Below are 14,651 nucleotides of genomic sequence, written 5' to 3'. Positions count from 1 at the left end.
CACTTTGTCACAATAACTTCTTTTTCTTCTGAGCTTTATCACCTGATGGGTTTATATCAATGCCCTGGTTGGAGACTTTTACTTTCCTTGGAGAAAGTGTGCTCAATGTTTTGAACTCAGGAAATCTGAGACTATTTCTCTCTCTTTTCCAATTTCTTTCTTTATCTATTTCCCCAATTTTTTTATGTGTCAGCAAAAATGTGTAATAAAACCTATAATATTTAGTAACCAGATGTTTATGACTCTGTGCTTTTTGGGGATCAGTGCTACATCCTCTCATTTGCCCCCTACAACAGGAGAGCACTGAGGGGGAAGGGGTTGGGGAGCTTTTCCAGAGCAGAGGGACAAGTGGCAGTTGATGCCCTGTTTTGGGCAGGGTGTGATCCCTTTGATTTGGCTCGAAGGCAGCTCATGAGCTGGAAGGAAAGGTGAGTGTGGAGCTGGGGATGTCAGGTCTGGAGGGAAAAGGTGAATGTGGAGCTGGGGATGGGAGTGCTGGGTGGCAGCCTGTGAGTTCTGGAGGGAAAGGTGAGTGTGGAGCTGGGGATGGGAGTGCTGGGTGGCTCCTGTGAGTTCTGGCTGCCCTCAGGGTGAAGGAGCTTGCTGACGTGGAGCCCATCTCCAGCTCCATCGTGGATGGAGGTGGTTGTTTTTCCCTTCACGCCCAATTTGGGTGTAAATTCTGTAGGCTGGAATTTTGCCCTCAGGCATGCTATACAACAGAAATTTGTCTTTGCAGTCAGTCAACTGTTTTGCCTAGCAATCTCCATAACAATCTTTAATTGTTGCTTTGTTGTTTGGCTGTGGTCATAAAATGTAATATTTTTTTTCTCCCCTTGACTTTCCTAATAGGTACATTATCTTGCACATTGCAGACATATTAAATTAGGCATTTACTCAGAAATTTTGACTTAATTTCATTCTTTTAAACTCTTATTTCCCAGGAAATTTCTGTTCTAAATAGTCATTTTATGCTTCTTCACCAAACTACAAAGATACTTTAGCGGGTCTCTAATAATTGCGATATCAAAGATTGTTATTGTTTTGTTCCTACGGGGATCTTATTTTGTGTTTTAAAGATAATTCTGTCGTAACACATTATTGAATTATGTGTCGCTTAATGGGCTGCAGTATTAGGAGGAAATTTATTCTGCTAATGGCTTGCATTGCAAATAATCCCAACTGTGAGAGTGGCAGAACTGCAGGATAAATTGTAGGTGTTTGTGGCCAACAAGCCCACGGGATGTTAGTGCTGACTCTGGCTCATCTACTCGAGGACAAATGTCTGGGTGTTGTCGTCCTTTATTTACCATAAAGACTGATCTGATACAAAGTTATCTGGGGAGTGGGAAGAGAGGAAGTTGAGTTCTAGCAGTAGAAACTCTGGTATTAAAAACCCCAAACTAATTATCATGATTTGGGCTTATTTTCAAAGATAAGATTTTTTTTTTTTTTTTTGAAAATGCACATGGTGTGAGGAAAAGCATCTGAGAAACTGAAGAAATTGGCTGTGGCCCTAAAATGGATGATGAATAACAGTCTAGGAGATCACTTAATGCTCCACAGTAATCAAGTGTGTATATATTACAAAGACTTTTGTATAGACTAAAAAGAAATGTGGAAATCATGATAAAAGAGCAGATTTTATACACATCCCTCTGATCCAGCCTCTGGAACGAAGTTTGTGACCAAGAAGTAAATGCTGTTGGATTTTTTTACAAAGGAATTTCCTCTCTGGTGTCCTGGGGGTGCCACTCTCCTGCTCTGCATTCATTGCTCTGGCTGCCACACTCTTTCCCTTCATGTGAGGAGCTGATTTGAAGATTTGCAACTTTGGGGACACAGAAGGTGAGTTACAAAGCAATTTGTTTTTATAACTTTTTTTTTTACTCTGGCTCCATTTCCCCTCTTTATGGGGCCCCTGATGACAACCCTGCCTGATGTATGCCTGCATCATTGCAGGCTGGGGAAGATGGGTAAAATATTGTGTGTTTTTGTGGTTGTGTCACTGACTGGCTGTGGTGGGGAAGTTTTGGTGGCCACTTTCCAAAGGATCAACCCTGCATTTCATGGGGGATTAATGTGTGGGACTGCCATGTGGCTGGAGGTGAGGAAAAGGGCTGGGAAAGTTTAAAGTGTGCTCAACTGAGAGGGAGGTTTGGGTTGGATAGAAGAGGTGATGCAGGAGGATGGGGAGCTCCAGGTCACTGAGTGTTATGCAGGGACAAGGATTCATCCTAAAACTGTTTTCAAGCTCTGTAGGAGGTTGGTCAGACCCATTTTTCAGGTTTCAGACCCATTTTTTCACTAGGAGGGGCCAAAAACAGTAATGGGGAGAAAGATATATAGTCACTTTGTCTAATTTAATGAGCATGAACAGAAATGTAATTATTTCTAAACTAAAGTGTTTCAGATTTTGCTGGTTTGAGTCCCTGCTATCTTCAGAAAAGAGGGAATAATTTCCATGTTCCTCTGGCATGTTGTGGTTTTTTGTATATAGTTGCCTATGAAAGGTTTTTAGATTTTTTTGTATGTATTCTTTGTTTCAAGAGGATGCAGCCAGGGATCTTTCAGGTCTCAGTGATGTCAAAACACTGTGGTTTTTCTGTAAATTTACTTGCCTGGGCAAAGCATTGCAGAGGTGCAACCAAAATGAGTCACATTTCATTTGCTTGAAGCCAAGAGTCCACATGAGAGTCCACATGAAGCCATCAGCACTCATCTGGGCATATTTGCAGCATGTTTGGGACAAATGTGTGAATTTTGACATTTTTCCTAAAGAGACTGATTCTGGGAATCTTTTCTGGGTCACAGTGTTGTCTTGTTTTACCCTGTTTATGCCTGTGTTTTGAAAGTCAGCTGGATTCCTGAAATGATGCAACCCCCGAGGGCACTGTGCATCAGAGAGTCATCACATTTCTAGGAACGTTCAGAGAAATTAATTTAAAATCCAATTCATGCAGGCTTCAAAGGAAAAGAGTTCAAACAAAAACATCTTGGCACTTGTGAAGAGATTGGGTGGGGAATTTTTTTTACTTTTTATTTTTCCTCCCAAAAAGTCTGAGGACACATAAATGGAAAGTATTGCCACTGCAATACATTACCCTGCACAAATGTGTCCTGGGGTGCAATCATTGCAGGGCTCCCTGAGTGCAGACACCATCGAGGCAGGATTTCTATAGCCAATGCTTTTGTCAGTCAAGCTGAACATCAGAGCTGTTGCTCTTCAATTATAGATGAATTCTGGCAACCTTGAGGCAGTGGGCTTTTACCATAGCAAGAGAGGTAATTGCTTTTTACTTTTAAAGCGTGACCAAGCCATAAATCAAGCATCACTGACATCTCATGAAAGGAGGCGAGTTTTAAATCCCTTTAATAGGATAAATGGGTTTTAAGCATGTTGTATAGGTCATTGTAACCTAAGCTAATGAATCTGACTTTAACAACCTGTATGAAAGTAATTGCAGTGAAATAAACAGCCTCCACAGGTTTCATCCCTGGAATATGTAGGTTAAATGATCCAGGTTTATAACCCTGTTCATGCCTGTAGCTCTGGAAAGAGCACTGAACAAGCTGGAAACTAATCCTGGGAACTAAGAATTTGGATCTCAGCATCTGCCATGAGTAAGAAAAGGAGGTACAGCTCAGGGGTGAAAGGATGGCTCTCAAATCCTGGTGGAGCCAGTGTGGCCTTTGCTAAATCTGGAGAGGTCTGCAGGTGCAGAGTGTGTTGCTCTTTGCACAGAGCCTTCCAGAAATGACCTGTTATTAGACTGTTTTTCTTCTATGAGTTGTGCATTCTGGCCAGGTTTCCCTGGTTTGGGACCTTTCCCTTGTGATATTGAAGGACACATTTCAAAATAAGAGCCAGAATCAAAGATCAAGGGGTGAGGATGAAAGATAAGGAGAAAACAAAATGATAGTGACTGGTATAAAGGGAAGGAAGGAAGCAAGAAGGATGATTCTCAGGAAATGGGTTTGGGCAGATTGTCACACTCTGGCAGGTTGACCTGCCCACTGTGTTCCACCACCTCCTCCAACACCTGACTTTCTAAAGTGTCATTTAACAGGCTGTGACCTGTGTTAAATTTACTTACTTTGAAGTCTTACATTTCTTGGTCTTGTAGCATCCCATCCCAGGAAGGAGGAGGACATGGGGTGTTGTGGTGAGGACAGGGGTGGATGCTCCAAGCTCAACCAGCTTTGGGTGGTAATGGGAGACGCAAATCTTGTATTTCCACCTCCCTGTGAAAGGGGAGATGCTGGTGAAGCATTGCACTCCCACACTCAGCCCACACAAGCCTGGCACTGCTGACTTCTTTGCTTTCTTTCTTAGGGATAAAGAATAACACAGTGTACTTGGTTTCATAATGGAAAAAGAAATTTTTGGCCTTTAGCCACAGTAATTTACATCTCAGCAATCTGTGAGAGAAGGCACTGCTGTCTGTCTGTCTGTCTGTCTGTCTGGGCTTCCTGTAGGCTTCCACTGTCAGCAGCCAGTGATGACACCAATCCACTCTGGTGCATCCATGACACAGCCAACAAAGCCCTCAGGATGAAGATGATGTGTCAGAGAACGGCCTGAGGAGGATTTATTCCCCTGCTGTGTGGGCAAGCCCTGTCTTTTTGGACAAAGGGTTAGAAATCAGTGTTATGGCTTCTGTGTGTCTCAGAAAACATCTTTTTGCCTTTAGTTTCTCAGAAAAACTCAATTCATAGAAACACAGAATGGTTTGAGTCAGAAAAGACCTTTAAAGCTCATCTCATTCCACCCCCTGCCATGAGCAGGGACAGTTTCCATTAAACCAGGTCAACTCAGAGCCCCATCCAGGAACAGCCATCCACAACTTCTCTGGACAACCTGCTCCATTCACTGCCTGAAGAGCAAAATCCTACAGGACTAATTGAATTAAAAGGATGAATTGGGGAAAGCAGAGCAAACAGTCTTAATTAACAGTGTTCTAATGTGTAGACAGCACTGTAATCATTTTATGTGCTTGGCATAGATGAATTAAGGGAGGCTTTAAAAACTTAGCATTTGTGAAACTGTTTTATCATGTAGAAATGTGTTAGAAGTTAATGTTGGGAGCTGGCTGTTTCAGAGTGGGATCTAAATTGCATATTCATGCAGTAGCATTGTTTGGTTTATATCCCTTTTCCCCCAAATGTTGCCACTATGGTTGCAAATGTGCTGCCTTAGAGCAGGAAGAACTGCTCTCAAAGATTAAGAAACCCCAATTAACCAACCAAAACTCCCCCAAAAACATCCCCAAAACAGGATCCACTCACCAGCAGTGACCCACACCCATGACTTTGGGCCATGCCATTGCTCCCTCTGCATTTTGCAAGTGTCCTTAGGGGTAGGAAAAGGTTAACTGCAATATTAAAAAAGGACTGATGTTAAAAACAAGAAGATAAATGATTCTGCTCCACCTCTGAGTTTAACATATGGCGTGGAGAAGCAAATGGGACGTGGTGACAGATCCACATGCAGTGTAATGGATGGTGGTGCTCAAGGGGAGCAGCACAACAGCCCAGCTCCACTGCAGTCAGCTGGATTTGGGCACCAGGGAGGAAAGGGTGTCTCAGCTGGAATGAGGGCAATGTGATGTATGTGCCATGTACCAGTTAGAGCTTAAAGCTGAAATCTGTCAAGGTGGTTTTGTGTAAAGGAGATACAGGCACTCCTGGCCTGGGAGAGGCTGTGTCCTTGCTGCTGCTGAGGTGCAGGGGCTGAGTGAAGTGGGGTTTTTGTTTTTGTTTGTGTTGTTAGTTGGTTTAAAGCCTCTTGAAATCATTTTTAAGTGTTACAGACTTACTCTGTGAGGAAGGAAGGAATTATGGACTTTCACCCTAATGCTGCATGAGACTTTGAACTGTAGGATGTGATGCTTGCACCCCACTGTCTGTCTTTTATGGGATTAATGACTGAAGATGGGAATCTTTGTGGCTGTAAGGAAAAGCGTAGGGTTTCCTGACTATGCGAGCTGAGAAGCAGCTCTTGAAACCATTTGCATGCCTTGTTCCAAAAAAATATCCAGTGCCTGCAGAAAATAGTCAGTCCCAACCATTTTGAGGGAATTGGCTTAGAAGAGTCCAGTTCCTCTGACAGGGCTAATCTTCCCCATGAAGTTTTGCACAACCTCCTGGTGTCCATTGAGTGTGGGCCCTGCTTTTGGTTTTCTCCTGTTACTCCACAGTGTGTGCTCAGCTTGGAGGACACTCAGCCCTGGCAGTCATGTGCCTGGGTGAGGAGGAGAATCAGGGCTGGTGAAAAGGGGTTTGCCTGTGGTTGCCCATCTTTGAAGGTCTGATGGTCTCATGTTACTGAGATCACTTTTGCCACCACGGAAACTGGTTCCCCAAAGCAGCTTCTTGGTCTTGATTTGGGCTGGTCTTGAAGAATCCTTGCTGCTGTGCTGTTGAGCCTGCAGCTGTGCATCTTATGGAAGAAGGATTGCTGTGGAGAACATGGAGGGACAGCCACTGTGAGGCTGATCCTGGCTGCATCCCAGCCTGGGGCAGCACTGAGGGGCCTGGCAGGATCCTTTCTGGGTGTGTGAAACACCTTCACAGGCCTTTCTCTTTCCAGAGTAACACCAGTGTGTTTGCACATCAGAGCTACCTCCATCTGAGTGTATTTATTGCTGGGAGTGGAGTCACTGGGAATGGAGACAAACACTGGCTTTCCTTTGGGGAATGGGCAGTTATTTTACATCCATTAGTTTGTTCCTGGCACACATACAGCTGGGCAGGAATGCTGCCAGGGCACCAGTAATGCCTGCAGGATGGCCAGGGCAGCATCCCACACACGCTGCTATTGCAGGAGACCCTGGACATAAAGCAAATGCTTCCATAGAGAATTGGAAACTCTTCAGGCTTGGTTTCCTTAACCTTTCGAAGCCCTGTTGTAGCTTGGGTCCTTAATGGATGTTTCTACATCTAACAAATTCCTGGTGCAGTAATTAGTTTTTCAATACTGAAGCATTTAAGTGTCTTAATTTTTACACTAATGAGCTGGGATTCCCCACGGGTTGTCTTACAAGCTGTTTCAGCATCACAGAATTTCTCTGTGCCAAATATCACTGGTCTCTTCTGGGAAGAAGGAGTTTCTGTGACCCCTCTGTGCCATTAAGCTGGTTGTTCTCTGCCTGTGTCAAGGGTGACTTTGACGATCCAATTTCACTGATTTTTTTCTCACTGATCTTCCCCATGAGCAGCTTTCTACTCACTTCCAACCTCAGCCAGCTGAAGCTCCTCCTTCCCCTTAATCTGATTTATTCAGCAGCTTCAGTGTGACTTGGGACCAACAATAAAAGTAGGTGTTGCTGTGGCACAACCCATCTCCTGTGTGCAATATTTGGAGGAGTGGTGTTGGCACCTCTGTGCCAGTGCTCACAGGAACCTGGGGGTGGCACTCATTGGTAATTCCCCTATCCCTAAAATCCAGACAGCAGAACATGCTGCTGCCTGCTTGGCTGCAACACCCCAAAAACTGCTCAGGCAGCAATCAGTGGCTGTGTCTCTCTGCCAGCATATTAACGAGACAATTTACTGTGTATTGCTAAATATTTACAGCATATTTACACCTGAATTTGAGCAAAAAATCCTCTCACTCACAGAGATGCTGTGGACTGTGAGGAATGATGCAACATACAATTTTAAGATTCCCTAAAAGCCATGCCAGTTTTACCCAACAAACAAACCTCCTCTGCTGCTCAGCTGTGGTCTCCTTAACTCCAATAATGTAACTGTTGTAAGATTTAACAGGGAGACAAGCAGATGATTTAGCTGTTTTTCTGTGGTAGATGAAGAGGAAAATCAGGCTGGAGTGGAGTGGAGGTGCCACCTGGAGAACTTGAAGGAAAGCAGGGATTTCCATGGCTGATGAGTGTTTTGAGGATGTGTCATTTTGATGTGTGTGCTGCCAGGAGGGACAGGTGGAACAGTGCCCATCTCTGAAGGACAGAGGTGAAAACTATAAGAAGCGAGGCAATGGTGTGTTGTGAGGTGCCATCAGGAGTAGGTAATGAGGCATCCTGTCCTGGGTTGCAGTGTAGGATGTACACAAAGTATTTATTCTCTCACCATCTTCATGAGCTGTTAAACCAGGTGGGGCAGTGTTTTCCCAGGCCCCTCCTTTGGGCTCTTCTGCTCATGGCCCATCAATGCCTTGCCCAGGACTCACAGGGAACTCCCTCCAGGAGCTCTCTCTGTTTAATGGGCCATCAAGGAGCCACTGCACGACTCCTCATCCCATTGGGAGATGCTCCCAATGCCCAGGGGGAGGAGCCAAGCATTCCCACCTGGAGAGAATCTGGGATTTGGGACAGGACAAGCAGCCCTGAGCCACTGGATTCCCAGAGGAGCAGAGCTCCCAGACCTTTCTGTGGGATCACTGCTTCAGGAAGAGCCCCTCACCTGGACTGCTCCCACCACCCTGCTCAGGTTGTGTTCTGACTCTGTCAGCGCTCCTTTGTGTTATTGCATTTATTTTATTTTACCTTTTTACCTTTCTTCTTATTAAATTGTATTTCTGATGGAAATACAATTCTTGGAGCCTCTCACTCATTTTGCTTTCAAACCATGACACATCCTGACTGCCAGGCACTGGAAATCTGGAGTTGGCTGCAGGACATCTCCCATCAGACTCAACGCTGCCGTCCCAAGGTGTCAGGTCTGCTGAGCACAACCCATGGAGACAGGAGGGTACCAAAGGCTTCTCCTGGCAATACTGCACTGCACCCAGCCCAGACTGGTTCTTACTGCTGCAGTAACCTGACAGCTCCAGAAAACAGAGGAAGGACTCTGGATCTGGCAGCTTTGAGATAATTAATTTTGTAGAAAGTTTTTGCTGCTTTTATAGAAACATTGTTGCCTTCACATATGTTTTTGGACTGAACAAGTGGCCAGTTGCTGTTGTTACAGTGATGGACCTGCAGCAGGTAATTCTCAATGGTTGCATTGAACAAGTCTGGGCTGCATTTTCTTGTTAAAAAAATTATGTTTGTGCACTCCATGAATGTACAGCTAGTGATAAAAGCAGTGGGAGCCAATGTGAATGTACTAAGGAGGTGGTTTGCAATAAAGAGCACAGCACACACTGTCCCAGCCTGGAGCCTTAATTACTTTGAACAGCAACTAACTGCAAATTTTCTTCCCAGGTTAAGGAAAGAGAAGTGCCAACCATTTAACCTCCTTGCAGACACACAGTGTCCCCTCCTTTAGGTAAATGCACTGAGCTGAGGAATCTGATATTCCCATCCTAAGTAAAGGCTTTCTGCCAGGAATAGGCAGAGTGAGATTCACAGGACGTTCTCATTAAAATCTAGATCCTTGTAAACACCAAAAGCCAAGGGGGAAAAAGTATACAGGACTTGAATTTACAAATGAAATCATATTTCATGCATAATTAAGAAGAAATTGTGAAATCTGCCCAGGCATGGGAAGCACTGAAGTTGGATGCAGATGCAGTTGACTGTCCAGGGCCTTGCCAGGGCTCCCAACTTGTTTATCCTCAGCAAAAAGCATTTCAAGGGGAGGAAGCCAAGCCCCAACACGAGCAGTCTTTTCTTGTGGTCATCTACACTGAATTAGAAAGCACAAAAGTTTCGAAGCCCATCATCTCCTTAGCAGGACTTGAGACTTTTTTTGTAATATCTCAATAAGTAACACAGGTAGGAATTAAACAAAACCAAAAGAGAACATGAGGAAATGAGAAAAACTGTCTCAGCTTATTGCACTAAACTAAACTGGGGGAGAACTCTCTCCTTCTCACCTATCCTTTCCTGACAGTGGGCTCTGTCTCTTTGTTTGTGTCCATGGTGCCCCTCAGGCTGTATCTGGGAGAGGCTCCCACCAGACAGCATTAATTGAAGTGCACCTCTCACTCCAGAGCCCTTACCCTCCTCTCTTGGGTCCATCTAGGCAGATTCAATTTTTTACCTTGAAACTTCTTTTATTTCTTCCTAATCTATGTGACTGCCCGGCCATGCTTCTTAATTGGATGAGTTTTATTCTTTTAAATCTTACCCAGAAATAAAATTTTATCAATTCTGCAGAGGTTTAGAGAAATATGAATGACAGCCTCTTACTATTCAATGATTTCCCAGCAGCTGCCATGAAGGGCTTGTGCAATGATGGAGTTTATGAAGGCAGGAGGGAAAGCTGTTCTGCAGGAACAGGAGATGCTGTAGCTGTGTCACAATCTGCCATTTGTTGTGAAGATGCTGCTGAAAAAGCAGAAACGGTGGAACCAGGAGCATGGTTGCACCCTTGCATCACCTGGTGTCCTCTCTGTCCTGCAGAAATTCTCCTTGGCCTCAGTGAGGTGAGGCTGTGGTTGGCCAGCAGTGGTGGATGTCCCTGACAATGGCCATGGGGTGGTCAGTGAACGGTGTTGGCCATCTGTGTGCTGAGGAATCCTGTGGGCTCCTCCTGAAGTTACTGGCCATGGCAGCAGGAGAGGCTCAGCCTTCCTGCACCCAGCTGTGCATGATCCTGCCATGGAGCAGATGGGCTGGGTGTGAAGGGAAAGCTAAAGGGAGCACTGAGATAATCCTGTCACAGTGATTCCTGCTTAGCCACTGGTGTGAGGAAGTGTCTTGGATTTCAGAGCAAAGTCATCTTTGCTTTGTCTCATGCAGAGACCCTCAGCTGGATCAGGGGTGTAAATTTTGGGTGTCAATAGACACTCCTGAAACCCTTGCTTAAAAAAAAAAACAGACACAGGAATGCTCCTAGAAGTGCTGGCAGCGCCAGGCTGTGTCTTCTATCCTGGATGTGAGATTCAGAAAAGTGAATATCAGCTCCAGTATTTCCTTTGCAAGGTGTCAGTTGTGAGATTTGTTTCCTTTCTGGGGTTTCCCAGGAGCTGCCAGAGACACTGAGGCTTTTCTGAGGCTTCCTGACATTCCCTGTTTGCCCTGGGACACACTGGGCTCTTTGCACCTGATCCTCTGAAGTGGTCCTCTAATTAAATTTAAGATCCAATTAATTTAAAAGGTCTGTGCATGCCAAAAGTTTGATATTGATGTGACTTGGGAGCCTGCAATCCAGCTCTTCAGCAGAGCAAATGCCCCTGGAGGTCCTGCCCGTGAGTCCTGTGGCTGCCACTAAAAATTTGTCTGAGCTGAGCTCATCCCTGAGCTCACTCAACACACCTGTCCTGGAAGATGGAAGTGGGTGTCTCTCCCCAGATCCCATACAATGTCTCTAGCAGCAGGCTGTTCTCACCTCCAGCACAGCACTAATGCTGGTTTTTAGCAGTCAGATTTGCCACTTTCAAGCGTGGAGCCAGAAGGAAGCTGGATAATGCAGTTAATTTAAATGGGCCAGTTCACTTAGAAAATCCTCTGCTAATTCCTGCTGTTTTCCAAGCTGCTAAAAAATTTAAGAAGACAATAATGCATGTCACTGTAGACAAGTAAAATAGCATAATTAATTGGGTTTTAATTTTTAAACCTCTTTTGTCTCGCAAACTTGCAAGAAAGTTGAAAACTAGGATGTTAAAGAGAATAATTAAGAATAGTAAGAGGTAGAGTTTGTATCAGAACAAATTCTGTTTTACAGTGGGATAAATCAAATATCTGTGTGTAGGAACATGCAGACCATTTACTTTTTGCTTGTCTAGGACCAGCCTGAGCCTGTGTTATCTCCCTGAGCCTCCACTTCCAGGTACAGCACTGTGGCAGTACCTGTCTTTTGTACAAGCCAGCTCCAGCTGGGATGTGCAGGCAAAAGGAAAATATTGTTTCACCTGGCTGCTCCAGTAAATCTGTCTCCTCGATGTGACTGGAAATCTGATGATGCACTTCAATTATTCAGCAAATTGGGAGATGAGTTAATTTTTGTGTCAAGCTGTGCAAATAAGTCAATGGGTTTAAAATCCTCCCAGCCCAATACCAGTCTTTTTGACATGCCTCTGAAAGCCTTTTCCTTTTTATGCTTTCCTCTACACTAAAAGAGAGGTTAATATTATTTATTCTTTCCAGAAAGGAAAAAAAACCCCACAATATCAAGTGTTTTGAAAGCTGTGACCTGGAGGCTTTCATTGTGCTGTGCAGTCAAGGGCAAGGCTCATATTCAGAATTGCAGAGAGACAGACAACAACGTGGATCAACATAATAAAAGTTATTCAGCTGAAAGAGAGAAAAACCTACACCAAAACCCCAGAGATCAAATATTTACTGGTAAGTGCAGTGAAACAGGTATAAAGAAGTGGTTGTGTTCAGAGTTTTAAAGACCAAATTACTTTCCCAGCAAAAGGGCTGCTAAGTGAGGTCTCCATCCCACCAGGAGCTGCTTCCTGCTGATGTTGGTGGCTTTTCTGTGAAATAATAGGGCAATTATGCCTTGTTGACCTCAGGAGTGTTTGTGGGGAGCAAGAGGAGAAGCACGAGCTGGTCAGCGCACACTGGCACAGAAGGAGAGCATCACCCATCAGCAGGAGCTCCAGACTGTCTCTGGGACAGGAAAGCTGAATTGTAGTTTGTTTTCTTTATCCTTGCAAATAATGCCCCCAGGCTGTTCGATTCTGGGTGTTGAAACATGTTCAGCCCCACACAATGGCTTTGACTCGTGCCAAGAGGGTGAGTGGGTGCTCAGGCTGAGCAGAGGAGATGGAGGCAGTGGGTGTCCCTGTGCTGAGGAGCTGGGTGCTGCCAAATCTCCCTTTCCCAGCTGCAAAGGGCAGCCTAACATGGGAGCACTGCAGCAGGGCAGATGGGCTGAGCTGCAGAAGGTAACAGAGCACTTCCCCAAATTTTCCCTCCAGTGCCCGAGCTTCTGAGGCTAATGAAGCTTTAAGGGATAATGTGGATTGCTGCATAAATTGATATCCTTTGCTAATTGCATCAGCATTTTGCTTTGATGAAATTCTAGTATAAGGTGCCAAGAAACTAATAGCATACAACATCAATAGCTATTTTACAAAAAAAACAAAAGTCGATGATTGATTGATTGATTGATTGATTGAACATTGGATGATTCATGGAGCTGTGAGTCAGGTCACCAGGAAAGGTTTTTAAAAGTTCAGTGCAAAAGTATTTCAACATGGTAAAGGATCATCCGTTTCAAAAAAAATCAACCCCCAAACACTGGCAGAACATGATTCAGGCTACTAAGAGGAAGGTCACCTTGTCCTGCTTGTTCAGATGAGACTTATCACCACCCACAAGTTGCTTCAATCCTCTCTTGCTTTTCCCTCTCTTTGACTGCCAGCCAGTCATCTTGTTCTGGTTGCAGGAAATCAGGTGTCCAGAAACACTGCTGAAGGTCTTCAGAGCCAAACTGCTCTCAGGCCAGGGCTGCTGTGATCACCTCACCAGCATTTTCCTGGCCAAATTGGAGAGAGACACACTGACTCTTTTTAGCTCGGGGTCTGACAGAAGGAAAAGCCCTGGTATTCTCACACAGAGCTGACTCTGTGTCAGACGGTGGATAGCAAACAAATTGTTATTACCTGGCAGTTGGTTGGAAAGAGAAACTCATCCACTCAAGCTTTTTAAGGACATAAAAAAGCTCATTGAAGTGGTGCCATTCCCAGAGAGCCAGGGGCTGCATCCTGCATGACTGGGACCTCCTTTGCCAGCTTTTTTATCCTTATTTTGGACACTTCTCCCTTGACCTTGTGGCAACCTCCTCTTGCTGCCGTGGTGTTGACAAATGCATTTAAAATCCCCAACTTCTGTGCTGCAGTGAGGCCCCTCCCCATCTCCACTGTGTGAGCCAGAGGTGTTTGCAGGGACAGCAGGGTCACACAGGGTCACACAGTGACACCAAAGCCAAGAGCTGAGTCTGCTGTCCTGCTGAAGGCAAGGATTCTAAGCCCTCATTTTCTTGGGTGTAATTTGTGATGGGAACAGTTTGTGATGGCTGTGAGGAGGTGGCTGGCTGTCCACTGGTGTGGGAGGTGTGTGCTCAGCCAGCAGTGCAGGAGCAAACCCAAACATCCTGACACATCCTGGGAACACATAACTCCTGTAAACCATGGAGAAAAGCACTGCTGCCTCCTGAAAAGATATAAAGTTTGAACGAGAAGAGAGTAGAGATGAGCCCAAAGGTGCAGGGCTGTGGGATGGTGTTTTGGGGGTGTGCACACACCCACCTCCTTGTGAAGTCTCAGTGGTCGACAAAAATCATCCAAATTGCATAAAAGCTTTGCTAATTTCCAAATGAAGGAAGAACTGGAGAATCCCATTGAAACCACCTGGGTTATCCAGCAGGATTTCCTCACCCTTCAGCTCCTGGCCCCTCTGCTTCACCTGCATGACTTTTATTCCCATGTATTCCTTTTTTCATTGGCACCAAGCATGTCACAGGAAAGTCTTATTGAATAATATATAATGTCTACAGGAAAATACACTGCTAAAGAGATTTCTGCGAGCAAATAATTTCAAGCCAATCTAATTTATTTCTGCAGAGTGCATTGATCTGTCTTTATCCTCACAGGACTTTAGATGTTGTGCTTGTGACATTCCTTTAAACCAAAGGAGGAAATACAGGCTAAAAAAATGTACCAGAAAGTGGATGAATTAAAACAGGAAGGATGAGAAGAACCCTCGTGATCTCAGCTCTGCATCCCTGCAAATTATCCAGGGAAAACTTATGGATGTTTTGTCCAGGTGCTCAGGCTGATTGTGCTGGAAGAA

The sequence above is a fragment of the Zosterops lateralis genome, assembly GCF_965231275.1.
Source record: "Zosterops lateralis genome assembly, chromosome: 12".
Classification (NCBI taxonomy): Eukaryota; Metazoa; Chordata; class Aves; order Passeriformes; family Zosteropidae; genus Zosterops; species Zosterops lateralis.
The sequence above is the reverse complement of the archived record's forward strand: the minus strand, read 5'-3'. Positions refer to the sequence as shown.